Genomic DNA, 19,422 nt, shown 5'->3' with positions numbered 1-19,422 from the left:
GTGCAGGCTCTGAGTCACAGAATCACATTGAGACACAGAATGGAGGGGGCTGGAAGGGTCCAACAGACGGGTTCCTACCCTCCCAGCACTGCTGTGGCCTCCTCTGGCCCCACTCCAACAGGTTCGGGTCTGTGCTGAGCACTCCAGAGCTGGCCCCAGCCCTACAGGTGAGGTCTCAGCAGAGCAGAGCAGAGGGGCAGAATCCCCTCCCTGCCCACGCTGCTGGGGCTCAGCCCAACACATGGCTGGGGCTGGGCTGGCAGAGCACAGTGCCAGCTCAGGTCCAGCTTTGCTCCCAGCACTGTGATCTCTTTTGGCCTTTGGGTTTCTAACTCCCTTACTCTCTCCCAGATGCCTAACAAGAGAGCAAAGGACCTGTCCTGGACAGGAAGGTAAAATAAGAGTAGACAGAGACAGAAGAGACACCTAGAGAATTTCCATCCAGCTGAAGGCACTGCTCCCATTTTCACCTGAAGATATGCTTTCAGGACAGGTATTTCTAGTTGGAGAGCATTTTATCCTTTACCAGCTGCATTGCACTCTTTGCAGAAGCACTTCCATGGAACTGAGTAGTGCCCGGTAAAAGGAGAAGCACCAATAGAATCATAGAATCAACCAGGTTGGAAGAGACCTCCAAGATCATTGAGTCCAACCTATCACCCAGCCCTAGCCAGTCAACTAGACCATGGCACTAGTATAAGCTAGAACTCAGGAGCTTCCATCTCAACACAAGGAGAAACTTCTTTACTGTCAGGGTGCGGGAGCCCTGGAGCAGGCTGCCCAAAGAGGTTGTGGAGTCTCCTTCTATGTGGCCTGCTTTGTCAGGGGGGGTTGCACTTGACCTCCAGAAGTCCCTTCCAACCCCCACCATCACAGGGTTCCATGAACTTTGTGTATTAACTGTGGTCCTGCTGGAGTCTCTGCTCTGTGAAACGCAGTTTGTCTCTCCTCACCCTGCTTCCCAAATGAGCACCATCTGATGCTGTTCATGGTCTACATCTCAGGACTTCTCTCCTTCCATCTCATCAGCTTGCTTCCTACCCTCTGCAGCTGCAGCCAGGCTGGCTCAGTTGTAATTACAAACCAACCTTTACTGTCTCGGATGGAATTTTAGCTTTCCATTCCTGTGACCCAAATCAAAACTATTCCCAAAGGAGGTGTAATTTTACATCTTTAGATGGGACAGTCGTGATAACCTAATCTGAGGACATCAAACCTCATTTGGAAACATCTGTGGCAAAGCAGTGGCTTGTCCCTCCCACAGGAGAGAGGGGATTTCAAAAGGCCCTGCCTCGGAGCAGAGCGACAGAGTCCCACGAAGTTGTTGCAGTGGGCAACTGGCTTCTTTATCTGTAGCTAAACTGGCCATGACCAGCTCTGCAGTGAAATGTACCACTAGGTCATCCCAAAGCAGTGACCCACTTTGCTAAGAAGAACCCAGAAAGCCCTTTCTTGTGTCCTAGGAGGGTAAAAAAGCCAACGTTCTACGAGATCTTTTGTGCTGCTCCAATGAAATGTCAGTGTCCTGCTCACACTGTGAACAGAGGACTTTTAAAGAAGAGAGAGCAGAGAAAAAGAGGTGACTTTAGGGTGGTTTTCCCACCACCTTCAACAAACAGGCTAAAAAGGAGTTCTTTTGCCATCTGAAATGCATTTCTGGTTCTAGAGATTAGAAGTGGATTTCAAATCTTGGATCATTGATGAAATCTGATCTAATAAAAATAATTACATTCCTCCTTTTAATGTCTACTTTATTTCTTCATAATAAATAACTTCCAATGCAAAGACATCAGAAAAAGTCACAGAATCATTTTGGTTGGAAAAAGACCTTTAAGATCACCAAGTCCAACCATTCCCTAACTCTAAAAAGGCTGGCACTGAACCACGGCCCTTGGCTCCACAGCTCTGCCTCTTTGAAACACATCCAAGGGTGGGGATTCAACCACTTCCCTGGGCAGCCTCTTCCAGTCCTTGAGAACTCTTTCAGTGAGGAAGCCTTTTTCTAATATCCAAGCTAAACCTCCCCAGGTACAACTTGAGGCCATTTCCTCTTGTCCTGTCACTCGTTACCAGGGAGAAGAGCCCAATCTCCACCTGGCTTCAATCTCCTTTCAGGGCATTGTGGAGAGCCAGAAGGCTTTCCCTCAGCCTCCTTTTCTCCAGGCTGAACAATCCCAGTTCCTCAGCTGCTCCGTGCTACAGATCCTTCACCTGTCAATGCTAACAAAGCCAGAAAAGCTTTAGCATGAAGTAAATCAAAGAATGATAGAATCATTCCAACCAGGTTGGAAAAAGACCTCCAAGCTCGTCCAGCTCAACCTATCACCCAGCCCTATCCAGATAACCATTCCATGGCACTAAGTGCCCCATCCATAGAATCAGAGAATCAAGCAGGCTGGAAGAGACCTCCAAGCTCAGCCAGTCCAACCTAGCACCCAGCCCTAGACAATCAATCAGACCATGGCACTAAGTGCCCCAGCCAGGCTTGGCTTCAACACCTCCAGGCACGGTGCCTCCACCCTGGGCAGCCCATTCCAATGCCAATCACTCTCTCTGACAACAACTTCCTCCTAACATCCAGCCTAGACCTCCCCTGCCACAATTTGAGACTGTCCCCACTAGTTTTGTTCTGTTGCTGATTGCCTGGGAGAAGAGACCAACCCCACCTGGCTACAGCCTCCCTTCAGGTAGTTGTCTAGAGCAATGAGTTGCTTCTGGAGTCTTCTCTCTTCCAGGCTGAACAACCCCAGCTCCCTCAGTCTACCCCTGTAGCAGAGGTGCTCCAACCCCCTGATCATTTTCATAGTCCTCCTCTGGACCCACTCCATTAGGTCAATGTCCTCTCTGTGCTGAGGGCTCAGATCTGGATGCAGTACTCCACAGAATTAAAGAATTGTCAGGACTGGAAGGGACCACAAGGATCATCCAGTTCCAACATCCATGCCATGGGCAAGAACACCTCACACTACATCAGGCTGCTCAGAGCCTCATCCAGCCTGGCCTTAAACACCTCCAGGGATGAGGCTTCCACCACCTCCTTGGGCAATCTGATCCAGTCTCTCATTACCCTCATGCTGAAGAACTTCTTCCTAACATCCAGTCTGAATCTGCCCTCTTCTAGCTTGGATCCATTCCCCCCAGTCCTATCACTACCTGACATCCTAGGAAGTCCCTCTCTAGGTTTCTTGTAGCCCCCTTCAGATACTGTAAGGCTACAATAAGGTCTCCTCAGAGCCTTCTCCTCTCCTGAATGAACAGCCCAATCTCTCTGTCTTCATAGCAGAGCAGCTCCAGCCCTCTGATCATCCTCATGGCCCTTCTCTGGACATCTTCCAGCATGTCCAGATCTTTGCTGTATTAAAGGCTTCACAACTGGACACAGCACCCAAGGTGGGGGTCTCACCAGTGTGGAGTAGAGAGAGAATCACCTCCCTCACCCTGCTGGCCAAACTTCTCTTGCTGCAGCCCAGGAACTGGTTGGCTTTCTGGGCTGTGAGTGAACACTGGTGGCACTCCAACATCATCTAAATGAGCCATTTGCTATCCTGGTAAGGTAAAGTTTTGCAGTTTCATAACAGGAATAAATTTGCAACATGTTTTAAACTGCCCTTTTGCTTTTCTCCATCACCACCAGCTCAAAACCATTTAATAGAATCACAGAATCATAGAATCAAGCAGGTTGGAAGAGACCTCCAAGCTCATCCAGTCCAACCTAGCACCCAGCCCTAGACAATCAACCAGACCATGGCACTAAGTGCCTCATCCAGGCTTTTCTTGAAGACCCCCAGGGAAGGTGCCTCCACCACCTCCCTGGGCAGCCCATTCCAATGGGAAATCACTCTCTCTGTGAAGAACTTCTTCTTAATATCCAGCATTTGCCAAAGATCACAACCAGTTTTAACAAGCCATGCCTGAGCAAGGCTTGTGCAGAGCTAGCTGGGGAAGTTGAAGACAGTTTACTAAGATTTTGACACTTTAAATGGCATTATAACAGTCAGAATGATGTTTGAGTCAAATGATCTACTGATCAATCTTCTGCACAGACAAAATAATATCCTGGTATCATCTAAGTTAATGTTGGATTCCTTGTGTTGTTCAGCTGGCAGCAGTTATCTAATCTTCTGCAAGTGGAGGGAAATACTGTCGTTAAACTGTAATCTGATCAAGTTTGCTGACTTTCTCCAGCTGGGAAATTTCACACTACACACAAGGCACTTCAGAACTGCCACAGGCAGCCTGTGGATGTCCTCTCCCTGGAGGTGTTCAAGGCCAGGCTGGAGGGAGCCTTGGGCAACCTGGGCTAGTGGGAGGTGTTCCTGCCTATGGCAAGGGCATCGAAACTAGATTATCTCCAAGGTCACTTCCAATCCAAACCACTCCATGAATCTAAGACTTGTACCAATAATATGAATATCTGGGGGTTATAAACCCACTGAGAAGCCAAAAGCTGGCATGCAGCTAACAACCCAGTGCTGCCTTCTACTCTAGGAAAACCCAGACCTTCATTCTGTGCTGTTCTTAACTGATTACAAAGATGGAACATACAATCTAGTTCTCAGACACACAACCTAGTTAGGCAGACACACAGCCCAGTTAACAAACACACAGCCTAGCTAGGCAGACACACAGCCCAGTTCTCAGGCACACAGCCCAGCTAGCAAACACACAGCCTAGTTCTCAGACACACAGCCTAGCTAGGCAGACACACAGCCCAGTTAGCAAACACACAGCCCAGTTCTCAGACACACAGCCTAGCTAGGCAGACACACAGCCCAGTTAGCAAACACACAGCCCAGTTCTCAGACACACAGCCTAGCTAGGCAGACACACAGCCCAGTTAGCAAACACACAGCCTAGCTAGGCAGACACACAGCCCAGTTAGCAAACACACAGCCCAGTTCTCAGACACACAGCCTAGCTAGGCAGACACACAGCCCAGTTAGCAAACACACAGCCTAGCTAGGCAGACACACAGCCCAGTTAGCAAACACACAGCCCAGTTCTCAGACACACAGCCTAGCTAGGCAGACACACAGCCCAGTTCTCAGACACACAGCCTAGCTAGGCAGACACACAGCCCAGTTCTCAGACACACAGCCCAGTTCTCAGACACACAGCCTAGCTAGGCAGACACACAGCCCAGTTCTCAGACACACAGCCTAGCTAGGCAGACACACAGCCCAGTTAGCAAACACACAGCCCAGTTCTCAGACACACAGCCTAGCTAGGCAGACACACAGCCCAGTTCTCAGACACACAGCCTAGCTAGGCAGACACACAGCCCAGTTCTCAGACACACAGCCCAGTTCTCAGACACACAGCCTAGCTAGGCAGACACACAGCCCAGTTCTCAGACACACAGCCTAGCTAGGCAGACACACAGCCCAGTTAGCAAACACACAGCCCAGTTAGCAAACACACAGCCTAGCTAGGCAGACACACAGCCCAGTTAGCAAACACACAGCCCAGTTCTCAGACACACAGCCTAGCTAGGCAGACACACAGCCCAGTTAGCAAACACACAGCCTAGTTCTCAGACACACAGCCTAGCTAGGCAGACACACAGCCCAGTTAGCAAACACACAGCCCAGTTCTCAGACACACAGCCTAGCTAGGCAGACACACAGCCCAGTTAGCAAACACACAGCCTAGTTCTCAGACATACAGCCTAGTTAAGCAGACACACAACCTAGTTCTCAGACACACAGCCTAGTTAGGCAGACACACAACCTAGTTCTCAGACATACAGCCTAGTTAGCAAACACACAGCCTAATTAGGCAGACACAGCCTAGCTAGGCAGACACACAGCCTAGCTCTCAGACACAGCCTAGTTAGGCAGGCAGACAGCCTAGCTAGGCAGACATACAGCCCAGTAAGGCAGACACACACAGCCCAGTTATGTCAGAGAAGGATGAGAGGGCACCTTGTCAGTGTCTACAGATATCTGAAGGGTGACTGTCAGGAGGATGCAGGCAATCATACCCAGTGGTAGGACAAGGGGCAATGGATGTACACAAGATCACAGGATGTCAGAGGTTGGAAGGGACCCAAAGAGATCACTGAGTCCAACCCCCTTACAGAGTGGGACCACACACAATCTAGTGCAGGTCACACAGGAACACATCCAGACAGGCATTCAAAATGTCCACAGAAGACACTCCATAACCCCTCTCGGGAGCCTGTTCCAGTGCTCTGAGACCCTTCCAGTCAAGAACAATAAACGACTATATTTACAGACATTTATTGCATCCCCTCTCAGTCTTTTCTCCAGACTAAACAGCCCCAGGGCCCTCAGCCTCACCTCATCAGGCAGTGCTCCAGTCCCCTCATCATCCTCACTGACCTCTGCTGAACCTTCTCCTGCAGATCCCTGTCCCTCTTAAACTGGGGAGCCCAAAACTGAAGGCAGTGCTCAAGCTAGGGTCTCACCAGGGCAGAGTAGAGGCAGAGGAGAACCTCCCTTGATCTGCTGGATACATTTTCCTAATGCACCTCAGGATCCCACTGGTCCTCTTGGCCACAAGGGCACATTGCTGTGCCATGAATGTTCTCCACCAGCACTCCCAGGTCCCTCTGCACAGGGCTGCTCTCCAGCAGATCACCTCCCAGCCTGCACTGGTACAGTTTATTATTCCTCCCCAGATGCAGGACTCTGCCCTTGTCCTTGGTGAACCTCATTTGGTTCCCCTGTGCCCAGCAAGACCTGGACAGCCACGCAGTCTTCAGCTGTATCAGCCAAGCCTCCCAGTTTGGTGTCATCAGCAAATTTGAGGAGCAAAACATGAGGACAAACATCTTTACTGTGAGGGTGCTGGAGGCCTGGAGCAGGCTGCCCAAAGAGGTTGTGGAGTCTCCTTCGCTGGAGATCTTCAAGACCTGCCTGGATGTGATCCTGTGTGACCTGCCCTAAGTGGCCCTGCTTTGCAGTGAAGTTGGACTTGATGATCTCTAGAGGTCTCTTCCAACTCCTACCATTCTATGATTCAATGCTTCTATCCACTCTGGAAGACATTTCACTCTTCCACACCTACAGAATGCAAAAGCCAAGGACATTGACTAATGCCAGTAACTATCTGTTGAATTTCAGACTGTGTGATACAATTTCCTCTTCAAGAGATGAGATTGGGGAAAAAAAAAAACCATCTGAAGCATATGTGTCATGGGTATATATTTAATTCTATACTATGAGAATATAATATAAACTGAAAGCTACTATATGAGAACTTCATTCAATGCAATGAGTATCTTCCACTCAGAACACCTACATGTCAGCTTATTCCAGGCTGCCATTATGCCTACTGTCAACTCTGCATTTGCCTACAGAATCTATCCTGTGAAAATGTCACTTGCTGTCACTCAAACTCTGCTGGAGAGAAAAAAGAAAACTAAAGGAAGGAATTAGGAAAAAAAAGGGGGGTAAAAAAAGGTATCTATCCACCTGAACCAATATAAATGTCTGCACCAGAAAATGTATAAAGCTTCCAGACAAGAATTAGCAGCATAAGCAACAAGGTTGTGTTAGAATGATTTAGGTGAAGCTAGATGATACTCATTATGATACACAGAATGGAAATGATACAGCTTTTGTTCTTCTGCTTTCACTGGCAGTGCACCTGTGGCCAGGGTTTCCTTCTCCATTTCCAGTTCCCTTTGTCAGGACAGTAATTAAGTGAGAATTCTGTTGTTGTGCAGCTGCTTTCTCATAAACTCCTATAACATCTCACACAATCACAGAATGGCAGGGGTTGGGAGGAACCTCTGGAGATCATCCAGTTCAAAGCAGGATCAGCTAGGGCAAGTCACCCGGCAATGCGTCCAGATGGGTCTTGAAAGTCTCCAGAGGAGACTCTACAGCCTCTATGGATAGCCTGCTCCAGAGCCCTCACAGAATCACAGACACATCCAGGTTAGAAAAGCTCCTCAGGATCACCAGTCCAACCTAGAACCCTACTCTACAAGATTCACCTTAAACCATATCCCCAAGCACCACATCCAAACAACCCTTAAACACATCCAGGGTGGGTGACTCCACCACCTCCCTGGGCAGCTCATTCCAGTCCCTGACCACTCTCTCTGTGAAAAGCTTTTTCTTAATGTCCAATCTAAACCTACCTTGAGGTAGGACCCTCTCCAGCAGATCCCTGTCCCTCTTAACCTGGGGAGCCCAAAACTGAAGGCAGTGCTCATGATGAGGTCTCCCCAGGGCAGAGTAGAGGGGAAGGAGAACCTCCCTTGATCTGCTGGACACACTCTTCTTAATGCACCTCAGGATCCCATTGGCCTTCTTGACCACAAGGGCACATTGCTGTGCCATGGGTAACTTGTTATCCACCAGGAAGAGATGAGTAAGAATTTGATTTAAAAGCTCTAAATTTTCACCTTCCATTCCTCACCCTGTTGTGGCTACACTCTGAATATATAATTTGCAGCTCCTGATGGCTCAAGGCCAGATGAGATGGGGATGAATGCTGGTGACCTAAGCTGGACATGCCAACTTCAAAGCAGGGTGGTTGTACACAAAGTTGTGGGAGTGCCAAGAGCTCATCCCTTCCCACCAGTCCCTTTAGAGAACCAAATTCTTGCTCAACTAGAAAGGACTGTGCCAGGGCAGGTTCAGGATGGATGTTAGGAAGAAGTTCTTCACAGCAAGAGTGATTGTCATTGGAATGGGCTGTCTGGGGAGGTTGTGGAGTCACCATCCCTAGAAGTGTTTAAAAGGAGACTGGGTGAGGCACTTAGTGCCATGGTTTAGTTTAGTTGATTAGAAGATGTGAGGTGACAGGTTGGACTCGATGATCTTACAGGTCTTTTCCAGCCTGGTTAATTCTGTGATTCTATGTGAATGCAAGCAGCTGAGTCCAGAGCCAGGGAAAGCTCCTGCACACTCTAATAAGGACAGAAACAAGGGACAAGGCCAACCTGGCTGTGAAAACACATTTATCTGGGTCAAGCACCCTCTGCTCAGCATCACCAGCACCAGCCACGAAACCACCTCCTGGCTGATTGACCACACCACAGGCATCTTCCCTTTTCTCCTGTATTTTCACTTAAACTATTTCAACAGGCTTTCATCATGATAGTGGACCTCCAAAGATGTGAATTTATAGCAAAGAATAAAGAAAACAAAATTAAATAGCAGGAAAAAAAAACAACCACTTCCACAACCTCTCAGGCCACCTTCACGTAAAGGCAAGCAACGGTTTCTTACGTTGCCATTATTTGCTACCCTTGAGCTTTTTAGAGCATTGTTTGCTCAGGAGTATTTATGAAAGCAAAAATCAAAGATCTGAAGTTGGTTTGGTGCCACAACAGAAAAGAATAATCCAATTCTCTTAGATGCTACCTTCTAACTGCAGTCTTCTTTAAATGTTTGGTGTGAAAATAATGACAGCAGCTCTTATCTGTGATGATAAACCCACAGCCCTCCAAGGAAGCACAGAGATGATGTGCCTTTGCATTCAGAGACATTTCTTCATGGATCATAGGAAAACATTGGTAAATCTCCCCAACATCACTGACTGAAAACTTGTAACCCCCCCAAACTTTCTGGAGATTATACAGGTTATTGTGATTCTGTGAATCATAGAGTGGTTTAGGTAGGAAGGGACCTCAAAGCTCAGCCAGTTCCAAACTCCTGCCACAGGCAGGGACAGCTGCCACTAGAACAGGTTGCTCAAGGCCTCGTCCAACCTGGCCTTCAACACCTCCAGGGAGGGAGCAGCCACAACCTCCCTGGGCAACCTGTTCCAGTGTCTCACCATCCTCACTGCAAACAACTTCTTCCTAACATCTAGTTTGAATCTGCCAGTTTAAACCCATTCCTCCTCATCCTGTCATTACAAGACCTTGTCAATAGTCCCTCCCTGGCCCTTCTGTAGCCCCCTTCAGATACTGGAAGGCTACTATAAGATCTCCTCGAAGTCTTCTCCTCCAGGCTGCAGAGCCCTGTCCTCATAGCAGAGGTGCTGCAGCCCTCTGAGCATCTCTGTGGCCCTCCTCTGGACTCGGTCTAACAGATCCATGTCCTTTTTGTGTCGGACAACCCTTTGGTAATCAATTGAGAAGCTCTGTGCCTGTGTGTCTTGATTTGCTAAGAAAAACAATCTACTAAAAGAAGAGATCACTTTTAATAGGATGCTATTAATTTGAAAGAAAGGGAGGCACTGAAGTATCAGAAATTTGGGATTTTCTCAATGCTGATCAATAGCTAAAGAGTGGAGGGGAAGAGGATGGGGCCAGGCTCTTGCACCTTGCACTGTGACTCGTTGAACCTCACACAGTTTGCACCAGCCCACTTCTCAAGCCTACCAAGATCCTTCTGGATGGATCCCTTCCCTCAAGTGAATGCAGCACACCACACAGCTTGGTGGCATCAGCAAACCTGCTGAGAGTGCACTCAATGCCACTGACAAAGATGGCAAACAGCACTGAACCCAGGACAGATCCCTGAGGAACTCCACTTGTCACTGGTCTCCTCCTGGATGCTGAGCTGTTGATGACAACTGGTGCAGCTAGTTCCTTATGCCCCAATCTATTTTTCCCCCACCAAATCCTTTAACTAATTCCTGTAGCACCACCTGTCAGATTTGGGTTTATTAAACAGGTAGAATTAGCTCAGATCTTGCATTACAGGAAGGCACTTGGGATTTCACAGCAAACCAACCCTTTCATAGTAAAAGATGAGTGAGAGAGGGGCAGAGAATTGGCTGCTGTCAGAGAAGCAGGGGGCATTCACAGAAGACAATTGGCCTCCTTGCTTTCAATGACAGCTCAGGAAAAATTGTCCATCAATCCAGACTCGCTTCGGGGAGAAAAATGACGCAAGAGGCTGCTGCTCCTCCTCTGCCTTTGAATAGCCACCACCAAAACACCAGGAATGACACAGTTGCAAGACAAACTATTTAGAGAAGCTGTGTGCATGCAGCACTGAGCCATTTGTTAGCTACTTTAATTAAACAGCCTTATAAATTCTCAAGTTTGGAGAGCAGGAGGCCCTCGCTCTGCACTGCGATACATCACGAGTCCCAGAACTCCACAGCTCACCAAGTTCTCAAAGGCTACAGGGCTTGCAGCTGGAGGTGGCACTGAGGACTAAACATGTTACTGTGTGGGGTACAATTTTGTCTAGCTGCTAGAATTTTCCATCCATTGTTTCAGGAGATAAATCACAAGAAGCAGATGTAAACCTCACTCGTCCTCCTTCGGTCTGCGTAACCAGTTCCCTATTTCAGTTCCAACCCAAACCATTCTACCAGCCTGTGATTAATGCTCCAGTTCTCTATTTTTGCACCCTTCTAAGTGATTACCCAGAGGAAAATGAAAGAATAGAACGATGAAGGCTTGCAAAGTTTTGTTCTGGATGCTTTCACACGCTGATACAAATAGTACAAATCACTAGGTGTCATCTCAGGTCATGGATGAGCAGAATTGTAGAATCACAGAATGGTTTGGGTTTGAAGGGACCTTAAAGATCATCTAAGTCTCAACCCCCTGCCATGGGCAGGGACATTTTCCACTAGACCACGTTGCTCAAGGCCCCTTCCAACCTGGCCTTGTACACCTATATCCAGGCACCCAGAACCTCCCTGGGCAACTTGTTCCAGTGTCTCTGTGATGAATTTCTTCCTCATCTCCAGACTCAGTCTCCTCTCTTCCAGCCTCAATCCATTCTTTCTCATTCTATCACAACAAGCTCTTGCCAAAAGTCCCTCCCCAACTTCTTGTAGGCTTCCTTCAGGTACTGGAAGGCTGCTCTAAGGTCTCCCTGGAGCCTTTGTCTTCTCCAGGCTGAACAGCTCCAACCCTCTCAGGCTGTGCCCTAAGGGGAGGTTGTCCAGCCTTCTGATCACCTTTGTGGCCTCACTGGATCCACACATTAACAGTTCCACATCCCTGTTATGCTGGGGGTACCAGAACTGGGTGCAGTGCTGCAGGTGTGGTGTCAGCAGAGCAGAGGGACAGAATCCCCTCCCTCTCCTGCTGCTCTCACTGCTATGGAGGCAGCCCAGGACACTGCTGCCTTCTGGGTTGCCAGGGACCACTTCTAGCTCACATTGAGTTTTTCCAACAACTGACACCCCCAAGTCCTCCCTCCAGACTGTTTACAAGCCACTCCTCACCCAGAAGTTGATGCTGATGCACATCTCCAGTGCTGAAGATAAAACTGCAACATCCCTATTAAAAACACCCACAACTTGCAAACTCTTTTTCCAAGGCAATTTGAAGCTTATTAGAAGAGTTTTGGAGCCATGCATGGGGATTACACTCTAGCAAGGAGAGCACTTGGCAGACAGCTGATCTTTGCATCACGGCTGTGTGTAACCTTCCTAGCAGAGCAGAGAGGCAGCCTCAGCTCCTCCGTAGCACCTCTCAGTCACACCAAAGCAGCTACAGGGCTGTTGTACCCCAGCTGACTCTCAGAGCATGGGTAGAAAGATGTGCAACCTTCAGTACCCATCTGTGCAGGCTCACCCTGAGAAAAAAGGGTGAAAAGCTGGAGCCAGAATGGAACTGCAATTCTGGAGCAGCAGTGATGTGAAGGAAGACTGCTACTGTGTGAGAACAGATAATAAACTTGAAATGGAAACCAGTTAACATTAGACATTACTTGGGAGAGGGAGAATGAAAACATGAGGTGCAGGACATGAGACATACAAGGCATTAGGACACAAGAGAAAATGGCTGCATGTGAATCACAGAATCACAAAACAGTTTGGGTTGAAAGGGACCTGAAAAATGATCCAGTTTCAACCCCCTGCCATAGGCAGGGACACCTCCTACTAGACCAGTTTGCTCAAGGCTTCATCCAACCTGGCCTTGAACATTTACAGGCTTGCAGCCTCCACAATTTCTCGGGGCAACCTGTTCCAGTGCCTCAGCACCCTCATGGGGAAGAATTTCTTCCTAATGTCTCATCTAAATTGACATTAGGTGCATGTGTCACATTTGTAAATAAAGCCTGGGGCTGTTTTTCTAGCCCTTGATGCCAGAGGCTGTGCACCACTAGGTTTTATTCTGTAATTCATTTTAGTAGATAGGAACCAGGTGACATTAGATATTGCTTGGATGAGGGAGAACGAAAACATGAGATGCAGGACATGAGACATACAAGGAACCAGGATACAAAGGAAAATGGCCAAGAACTAAGAAGAACAAAATCATTACTTCAAGTCAAGATGCCCACCTAAAGAGAGTGGTGAGACACTGGAACAGGTAGCCTAGAGAGGCTGTGGATGACCCCTCCCTAGAGGTGTTCAAGGTCAGGCTGGATGAGGCCTTGAGCAACCTGGGCTAGTGGAAGGTGTCCCTGCCTATGTCAGGAACTAGATGATCTTCCAATCCAACTCACGTTCTGAATTTATGAACAACCCTTTCAACTTCTATGCTCTTCACAGAGGATCACTGCTCTTGCTTTTCTGGCCTGGAGGAAGCTTCATGGAGTGAGTGCCCCACAACTGGATCTACTGTAAGTACACCAAACCCAGCAGCTCATCAAACTGCTGGCAAAGGAAGCTCACAGAACTCAAAGTGTTTCTGCAAACAACTTGGGCTTTGGAGTCACAGAACGCATCAGGTTGGAAGGGAACCTCAAAGGTCATCTTGTCCAGTCCCCATGCAGTCAGCAGAGACATCTCCAACCTGATCAGGCTGCCCAGGACCACGTCAAGCCAGACCCTGAATGTCTCAAGGGATGGGGCCTCAACCACCTCTCTAGGCAACCTGCTCCACTATTGTACCACTTTCATTGTGCAAACCTTCTTCCTGTTGTCCCACCTAAATCCATCCTGCTCCAGTTTCAAACCACTGCTCCTTGTCCTATCACTACAAGCCCTTCTTCTTCTAAACAGCCCTTCTCCAGCCTTCCTGTAGGTCTCCTTCAGATATTGGTTTACTAGAAATGAGACAAGGGTAGGCCAGAAAGTCTTAGAGAAAAACCTGCTGCTAAAAGTCTGTAAGAAAATGATGAATCCTATCTCCAGAGCAAGGTCTGAACACAATATAGGATAGAAGCTCTGGAACCACACATGGAATAATTAAAAAGAGAAGAAAACTGGATACTGATTAAACCTTAACTGTTTAATGTAAAGATTTCCTTCTAGGGAGGAAAACTAGCATGTTATCATGTAATTAAAGGCTGCATGGTAATGTACAAGGCACAAGTGGGTGAAACAAGGTCACTCAGGTCTGCCAGTATTAGACTGCAGGCACAGCAATGAGCATTAAACACAAAAAGCCCTGAACCAACTACTAAGCAGAGCAGTTTCCACTGCAGTTCATGGCACAGTGCTGCACTGCAGGCGAGAAGAGCATCAACAGGGTCACAGCATCCTAACACCACAGTAAGTCTTCTTCCTCAGATAAACAGCTGTTCACAGATCAGACTGGAGAACCAAGAAGCTTATGCACCAACTCACCCATCCTCTTTATTCTAAACAGCATTTCACATGCTTCATTCTGAGCAGGCTCAGATGAAGCTGCTGTAGTCACAAGTTCAAAAATGAAGCTGCACCCTCACTTTGGACCTGCCTACTAAAACAAAGCAAAGCAAATATGTAAAATAGAAGTGAACTGAAGTGCCCCATTAGGAGTTCAATTATATTCTGAAATTATGTCTTAATTGGTTTGCTCATAGATGAGCTGTAGAGCTAACCAAAAATCTGCTGCCATATAATCATCTCTGAATTTCAGATATTGCCACACATTAAATTAACAGCAGATAATGAGTGGGGAAATTAGCTGTGTTTCCATAAGAGTAAAAAAAACTCTTCTTCCCATATTACCTGGAGTGTTCTATGGAGTTGGTTTCAAAACATGAAAAAAGCTCTCTCCTGAACATCTACATTCAATTTGATCAAAAGTCCACTCTTTAAAATAAAGAGCAGAAGTAGGGCTTGAGCTTGCAGCAAGTTCACCTCTCTAGTACCTAATGAAAAAGCCACGTTTCTAAACTTCTGTAGCATCACAGAATGGCTTGGGTTGGAAGGGACCTCTCCAAAGGTAATCTGGTCCAAGCTGCCTGGAACCAGCAGAGACATACTCCATGAGATTATGTTCCTCAGCCTTGCCAAGCTTCACCTTCAATATCTCCAAAGACGGGGCCTCAACCACCTCTCTGGGCAACCTGTTTCAGTGTTGCACCACCCTCGTGGTAAAGAATTTCCATCTAAAATCCAATTTAAATCTACTCTTCTCTAATTTCAAACCATTCCCCGTGTTGTATCACAACAAACCCTTGTAAAAAGTCCCTCCCCAGCCTTCCTGTAGGTCTCCTTCAGATACTGGAAGACCACAATAAGGTCTCCTCAGAGCCTTCTCCTCTCCAGAGTGAACAGCTCCAACTCTCAGTCTGTCTCCATAGCAGAGCAGCTCCAGCCCTCTGATCAATTGCATGGCCCTTCTCTGGACATGTTCCAGCATCTCTCCTGTACTAAGGGCTCCAGAAGTGGACACAGCACTCCAGGTGGGGTCTCAGCAGAGCAGAGTGGCAGAATAACCTCTCTGCATCTGCTGCCCATGCTGCTTTGGATGCAGAAACTGAGCCCTACTTGATTTGGTGCTCCTGGCTCTTTCTCTTCCATGGAACTTCTACTTTTTTTTGAGTAGCAATCCTCATGGGCTGCCCAGGAAGGTGGTGGAGTCACTGTCCCTGGAGGTGTTGAAGCAAAGCCTGGCTGGGGCACTTAGTGCCATGGTCTAGTTGATTGGATAGGGCTGGGGGATAGGTTGGACTGGCTGAGCTTGGAGGTCTCTTCCAATCTGGTTGATTCTATGATTCTAAGGACTCACATTCTTGTAAGTAAAAGGAGGAAAAGCAGCTGAGCTCCTTCCATTTAGGTTATTTTTCACATAAGTAGGATAAATAGAATCATAGTAGTGTTTCGGGTGGAAAAGACCTTTTAAGAACCATTGCCTACTAAGGCTGCTGCCAAACACATCCCTCAGCACCACATTAATACCTCTGTTAAATACCTCCAGGGACAGAGATTAAACTACCTCCCTGGGGAACCTGTTCCAGTGCTTGAGAGCCCTTTCAGGGAAGAAACTTCATCTAATATGCAAGCATGAAGCACTTGTGGGGTTGTTGTGACTCAAGCGCAGGACCAAGCACTAGGCCTTGTTGAACCTCATACTACCAGCCTCAGGACACTGACCCAGCATGTCTAGGTCCCTCTGCAGAACCTTCCCAACCTCCATCAGATCAGCACTTCTGTCCAACTTGGTGTCACCTGCAAATTTACTGAGAGTGCCCTCAATCCCCCTCATCCACATCACCATTGAAGAGAGCACTGAGCCATCTCAACCTGTGACCAGTCACCAACTGGCTTTAACTCTGCTCAGCACTACTCTTTTGAGTCCAACCATCAGTCAGTTTTTAACCCAGAGAAATAGTTAAAACTTTCAGAAGTGCAGGCAGGCACCTGAACTTCAGCTGCTGTTCAAATTTTGGCTATTACTGAGGTAAAAAAGGATCTCACTTACATACAAATGTGTCATCTAGATTAGCTTGCTTACCTTTGCTGTCTGAAGGAAACAGATTTCAAAGATCTTGTCTGTAAATGAGATATTCTTCAATAGTTCTGCCTCCAATGACCACCATCGTCAGCAAGGATCTGAAGAAAGTCATCACAAAGCAGAAAGAGAAGTCAGGTTAGATGCAACCAGATTGGAGAACTGCAAAAATATTCTGCATTTATTTAGAGAGCACCAAGTAAAAGAGTGCATTTCACACAACTGACACAATTCACACAAGACCTGAATTTATCAGCTGCTCTTCAAAACAAGTAGCCAGGCACCAGAGCCATTAGATGGGAAAGCCCTGATCTGCTTGAGGCATGTCACAGTTAGTCCCCATCAGGGTATTTAAGGCTAAACAAAACAAACTTGGGAAATTTACTGCTATCATACCCCAGTAATCATCCCTTGAGTTCATAGAATCATTCAGGTTGGAAAAGACCCCTGGGATCATCAAGTCCAACCACTGCCACTACCCTATGAAGCTCACTCTTAAACCATATCCCTAAGAATCACATCTAAAGGACCTTTAAACACATCCAGGGATGGTGACTCAAGCACCTCCTTGGGCAGCCCACTGTAAAGAGCAAGTTATAGATCAGTATTGAAATATGTTTATTAGAAGCACTAAGAAATTATGAGAAGTTAACCCCCCAAAACTATGAGAAGCCAAATTAAAGGTAATTTTAAGGCAAAGTCTCTAAAAATGCCAGTTCTGGATTAAAAAAATCCCAACATTATTCAACAGTATGAACATACAGAATCATTAATTAGTGCTGTGGTCATAATTCACTGCTGTAATTAAGGAAATGCAAATGAAAAATCCCAATTGCTATGCTTATGTGACCTGAGCTAGATTGTATGGTCCTGCTCTAGCAGAGGGGTTGGACCAGATGATCTCTTTGGGTCCCTTGCAAGCCCTGACATCCTGTGAGCCTGTGGTGAGGTCAGCATCAAATAAACCACTCTGTGGAGATACATCTTTAGGATTCAACTGTGCTAAAATGTACCATTGCTACAGGCCATTTTTCAGGACTCAACTTTTTCCATTGCAAGAGAAACCACTTGATGATGATAACTAAGATGAAATTTCCACACAGCATTTGAGGTTGCCAAAAACCTCTGGAGAACATTTGGTCCATTCTGCCTACTCAAGCAGGGCAACCTAGAGCTCATGGCCCAGGAGTATTTCCAGTTAGACTCTAAATTGAAAGTGGAGGAGGGCAGGTTTACACTGAAGATTAGGAAGAAATTCTTTCCAGTGAGGGTGATGAGACACTGGAACAATGTGCCCAGGAAAGTTGTGGATGCCTCTTCCCTGGAAGCGTTCAAGGTTAGGTTGGATGAAGCCCTGAGCCACCTGGGCTAGTGGAAGGTGTCCCTATCCATTGCAGGAGGTTGGAACTGGATGATCTTCCAGGTTCCTTGCAAACCCAAACCATTCCACAAACCTATGAATGTCTCTAGAGATGGAGACCCTACAGCCTCTGTGGGCAACCTGACCCAGTGGTCCCACCCTCAAGGCCAAAAAGGGTGTTTCCTGGTGTGCATAACTTCCTGACAGTCTCTGCTCTGGAGAGCATTTCCTACATGAAGGAACTTGAAAGCAGAGCTGTGTAACATGAGACCCAAAGCTTGATCACAGGCTGGAGTCAGAATGCCCAACCCCTATGCACATGCTCCAGGCTAGACACACAATGAAGCCTCACTGGTCCTAGTATGAGCTAAGTTCTGCTGCAGTCCTAATCAAGTCACAGAGACAGTCAAAAAGCTTTTGCCTTTTAAACAACTTTCCCCTCTCCTCAGTTGATTCCACTTGGTTTAGTCTCTCTCAGATCCAACTCTGAGCAAAGGAGAAGCTTTTGCTGACTCCTGACAGGGTGAAACCACAGCACCAATACAACTGGGGTTAACACAAGCAACTAATTCCTCAAGATCAGATCTAGTTTTAAAGTTGATTTACCTATTTACTCATTGATTTTTATCTTTACTTCTTTGCACTTGGCCACCAGCAGCCATGAGAGAAGTGGAAAGGTGGGGAGATCACTTAGCAGGCTCTGTGGACAGTTAATTGGTGCTCAAAGCCATGACAGTTAAATCTCTCTAACTACCAAGGTTGTGCAGTTTGTGCACACAATGCAAAAAGTTATTTTATCTCAGCTTTATGGTGATGCTTTATCTAAATTGCCCACCTTTGTTCCTGCTGAGGTCAATCCAAACTCCCTCCTATCCATCACCTGAGAATAGAATGACAGAATGGCTTAGGTTGGAAGGGACCTTAGAGCTCATCTACTCCCATCTCCCCACCATGGGCAGGGACACCTCTCAACTAGGTTCAGCTGTTCAAGGCCTCATCCAGCCTGGCCTTAAACACCTCCAGGGAGGAGGTATCCACATCCTTTCTGGGCAACCTGTTCCAGAGTCTCACCAGCCTCATACTGAAGAACTTCCTAAGATCCAGTCTAACTCTACTCGCCCTCAGTTTCAAACCACTCCCCCTTGCCCTGTCTCTAGACACCCTCAAGAAAAGTCTCTCTGTAGCCTTCCTGGAGGATCCCTTCAGGTATTGGAAGGTAGCTCTGAGGTCCCCTTGGAGTCTTCTCCTCTCCAGGCTGAACACTCCCAGCTTCCTCAGCCTATCTGCATAACAGAGGGGCTCCAGCCCTTGGATCATCTTTGTGGCCCAAACCACCTTCCATATCAGCTTCTTTCTGTAAACTCCTTGTAGAAAAAAACCACCTGTCAGCTCAGCCTCTGAAATCAGATGGCTCAGGCTCTGCAGTGATTAAGTTAACTCTCTTCTTCTAATGAAAAATCTGGAACAGAAACTGGCTGTGCGCCTTGATGCCTGCCAAACTGAGAGCTGATGGATTGCTATGGGGGAAGAGATCCCAGATACAAAATGACCC

At 47.3% G+C, this 19,422-nt stretch overlaps 1 protein-coding gene across 8 annotated transcripts in view; it reads right to left on the bottom strand.

Moving 5' to 3' along the window:
* MBD5 (methyl-CpG binding domain protein 5) overlaps window positions 1-19,422 on the bottom strand; it is a 218,460-nt gene that overhangs the window by 123,075 nt on the left and 75,963 nt on the right. For 6 of the 8 annotated variants that reach the window (XM_064154772.1, XM_064154746.1, XM_064154763.1 and 3 more), the window contains exon 2: window positions 16,514-16,611. The exons of 1 other annotated variant lie outside the window; for it this stretch is intronic. The gene's annotated coding sequence lies outside the window, so the exon portion shown is untranslated. Of the gene's footprint in view, window positions 1-16,513; window positions 16,612-18,705; window positions 18,735-19,422 lie in introns of those variants that run through there. One more of the 8 variants, XM_064154756.1, reaches the window with a different exon arrangement.

The sequence above is a fragment of the Pogoniulus pusillus genome, chromosome 2 (assembly GCF_015220805.1).
Source record: "Pogoniulus pusillus isolate bPogPus1 chromosome 2, bPogPus1.pri, whole genome shotgun sequence".
NCBI classification, from domain to species: domain Eukaryota; kingdom Metazoa; phylum Chordata; class Aves; order Piciformes; family Lybiidae; genus Pogoniulus; species Pogoniulus pusillus.
The sequence above is the reverse complement of the archived record's forward strand: the minus strand, read 5'-3'. Positions and strand labels throughout refer to the sequence as shown.